The 3,895-nt window shown below is 44.9% G+C and overlaps 1 non-coding gene across 1 annotated transcript; it reads left to right on the top strand.

The window, feature by feature from the left end:
- The first annotated feature begins 1,556 nt into the window (after positions 1–1,556).
- Positions 1,557–1,661, top strand: LOC118590477. The gene has a single exon (XR_004945777.1). It is a non-coding gene; the product is annotated as a U6 spliceosomal RNA (small nuclear RNA).
- The last annotated feature ends 2,234 nt before the right edge of the window (positions 1,662–3,895 follow it).

Raw genomic sequence — 3,895 nt, 5'->3', positions numbered from 1 at the left:
CACTTGCAGATACAAATGCTCATCCACTCTTAGAACGGTCCCAGATAAAAACGCTTAGATACATTCCGGGTCATGACAGCCCTCCCCTCGGGTACTCACTTACTTGCATGCACAGCAAGACTCATGTTATGTGTCCTCTGCAGAAATACAACCCAGATGATCAGATGACAGAACACTATTCACACTAGTTCATAAGAACATCTGTATTCTCTCCTTGGCCCCAGGAAGACTCCCAAAGCCGTCATAATTCCCTACAAGTACAGACTTTTTGTCTTCTCCATAGCAAACTAACAATCCCATCATCCCCATAATCTAAGGACAGCACCCCAGTAATCTTAAAACCTAACCCAGCCAACCAGGCTTAATTTATAAGACCCAGGGGAAGCTGAGACTAAAGGACAGGCTTTATTAAGGAAAATTCTAATGGAGAATGAGATTCAAACACGATGCAGACAACTTCAGCATCCACAGCAACAAACTAGCAACTACAGAAAGTTACTTGGAAGTTTCCTGATGCTGAGTTCAAAATTCTCTGAAGTTGCAGCTAGAGGCAGAGCTCAGAGGCAGAGACTGGCCTACCTGCCTCATGAGGCCCTGAGTCTGGTCCTCAGTATCACCAACATTAACAAGTGAGCTAACTGAAGTACCTACCTCATCTTCCAGGAAAGCCCACACCCTTGCCTGACCTCTCCACTTCTCACCCAGGCACTAGCTATGAGAATCTTCTTTCCTCAAAACACATTCCTTCCTTAGGACCTTCCCCTAAACCACCCTTTTTATCCTTTTCATGCCCCCACCCGTCCTGAGGGTTCACCTTAAAAGTCAGTTTCTCCAAGCTCTCCCCTGACTGCTCTCTACTCAGCCAGGCTGGGCTCCCCAACAGCTGCCTGCACAAGGTACAGCAACAGCTAGCCCTCTCTTCACAGGAGGTCTTTTCCACTAGACCAGAACTGTCACAGAGGCCAAAGCTCTGCTAATTTGTTCTCAGCTGTATCTCTAACATCCAGCACAGTGCTTGGCACACATTAGGGAAATGTCCTTATTTTCTGACCTTCAGAATTACTTCAAAGGAAAAAATATTTTTAAAAAAAGGTGAGCATGTGGCACACACTTAAAGGCTAGCCTGAGCTACAAGGCCCTGCCTTGAGAAAACAAAACAAGGAGCTAGAGAGATGGTTCCACTGTTGAGAACATTTGCTGTCCTTTCACATGACCCAAATTTAATTCCAGCTTCCCCACTGGCCGGCTCACAATCACCTCTAACTCCAGCTCGATGAAGTCTGACAACCTCTTCGGTCCTCCACAGGCATGTATGAGCAATCATGCACACATATGTCATTTATTTTTAATGAGCTAAGGGTTGGGCTATAGTTCAGTTCATAGAAAACAGAGACTGAGAAAAAAAAAACTCTAAAATCAACTTCAAAAGGTCAATAATACATTGTGGTAATTTTGGAGCATAGCATGTAAGAGTTTGAAACTGTATCAGGATAGGACAAATCTATTTATCACTAATGGGGAATAATGACCAAAATACATTTAAAGACAAGAGATGTATGCTGAATTGGGAGCACATACACTAAAACTGGACCAATTTGGAGAAAATCAGCATGGCCCCTGCTCAGGATGACATGCATATTGGTGAAGTATTCCACGTGTTAAAAAGCAAGAACAAAGCTGGGCATCGGTGGCGCACACCTTTAGTCCCAGCACTCGGGAGGCAGAGCCAGGTGGATCTCTCTAATTTCGAGGCCAGCCTAGTCTACAGAGTGAGTTCCAGGAAAGGTGCAAAGCTACACAGAGAAACCCTGCCCCCCCCCAAAAAAAATTTGCAAACACCAATTTCATCTTTATTTTTCTTTTGAAAGTTGTATGTCAGCCAGGCGATGGTGGTACATGCCTTTAATCCCAGCACTTGGGAGGCAGAGCCAGGCAGATCTCTGAGTTCAAGACCAGCCTGGTCTACAGAGTGAGATCCAGGACAGGCACCAAAACTACACAGAGAAACCCTATCTCGAAAAACCAAAAAAAAAAAAAAAAAAAAGGTGTGTGGTGTGCCACCCAGTGGTAGCGCATGCTTTTAATCCCAGCACTTGAGAGGCAGAAGCAGGCAGATCTCTGAGTTTGAGGCCAACCTGGTCTACAGAGTGAGTTCCAGAACAGCCAGGGCTATTACACAGAGAAACTCTGTCTCAAAAAAAAAAAAAAAAAAAAAAAAGTTGTGTGTGTCTATCTGAGTGCATGCCACATACGTGGGTGCCCACAGTATCCAGAAGGTGTAGCTGGAGTTAGTCAGTTGTGAGTGACATCTGATAGTGTTAGGAACTTGGGACCAGTGAAGTGGCGAAGTAGTGTATGCCCCTCAACAATGCAAGCCTGATGACCTGAGCTCAATCCTTGGAGCCCACATAAATGTAGGAGAAAACTGAACCCATCAATTTGTCCTCTGACTTCCACATGTGTACAGTGGCATGCACACCCTTACCCTTTCAACACAAACACACACATACACACAAACAACGCATATAATAAATAAATAAATAAATAAATAAATAAATAAATATCTTTTTTGTGTGGGTTGTTTTTTGTTTTGTTTTGTTTTGTTTTGTTTTTTTGCCAGACATGGTTTCTCTGTGTATCATTTCAGGGTTACCTCCAACGTTATGAGGCTACTGCCATACAGTCAAGAAAACATCTTCATAGCCACACACCCCACCCCTCACCCCCAGCAAGATCCACCGGAGGGAACATCATCTTCAACTACCTACTTCCTGAAGAATAAACAATCGGCTAGCCTGATAGCCAGGTAGCCAAGCCCTTGCTCAGGTATCTGATAACCTATGTGCCTCCACAGAATCTCTTTGCATGCCAAGCCAAATCTCTTAAGTTATTAAAGACTGGCTTAGATATTAACACACCTATCAGCAATTTTTCCCTAACGTCGTCATTAAGTTCTTCAGACTCCGTCCCTTTAGGACAGGGTCTTACTCTGCAGCCCAGGCTGGCCCTGCCTTTGCAGTCACCCTCTGCCTCCCAGTGCTGGGATCACAGGCAAGAGCCACATCCGGCTTGTAGTGAACGTTTTTCAATATCCTTTTGTGGTTGTTGTTTTAATTTTATTTATTTATTTTGTTTTTCGAGACAGGGTTTCTCTGTGTAGCCCTGGCCACCCTGCATTTAATCACCAGATAAATAAGAAGTAGAAAGAATTGCCAAACACTCCGTGGAGAGTTCTGCCTCTATTTCCTTGCAGAGCAGCTCTTGAGATCTAGCAGAGGACTTCATTGGACGTGGGATATCCCATGCATTCTAATCCAAGGCATACATCCCACAAGAGACAGTCAATCAACCAGAACTCTGCCAGCTTCTTCTTGGGAGCTGTGTGAAGAACAGTTAACAAGAGCTTACTTTGAGAAAGAGATCAACAATCACACTCTTAAAGAAAAGAAGTGATTTGGCAAAGGGATGCATGTTGCCAAAATGTTAGTCACAGCTTCCAGGTCCCAGTCTGTGTCTCTGCCACTATTCTTTGCTTTGACAGAGTCCATTCTCTGGCTCAAGGAACCCAGCTCAGCTTCTGTCAGCCTCCACATTTGAAGCAGTCAAGAATCCTTTCATTTCGGTGGCTTCAAGCTGTGACACAGACAGGATGCCCACCAGAAGAGAGGGAGGGCAGCTTGCCACTTGCCACTTAGGCCGAGTTGAAGCAGCGCGATGGGAAAATGTGTCAAGACAGGAAAAATGAAAACCACTGTGTTACAGAAACAAGCCATACAGCAGCCATGAGCTTCCATAAGTTACAGCAAAACCCTCTTAAGAATAAACCAAAAAAGCCGGTGGTGGTGGTGGTGGTGGTGGTGGTGGTGGTGGTGGTGGTGGCGGCGGCAGAGGCACA

This window comes from Onychomys torridus, chromosome 8 (genome assembly GCF_903995425.1).
Source record: "Onychomys torridus chromosome 8, mOncTor1.1, whole genome shotgun sequence".
In the NCBI taxonomy this organism is placed as follows: domain Eukaryota; kingdom Metazoa; phylum Chordata; class Mammalia; order Rodentia; family Cricetidae; genus Onychomys; species Onychomys torridus.
Note: the sequence above shows the minus strand (reverse complement) of the source record. Positions and strands in the feature narration are given on the sequence as shown.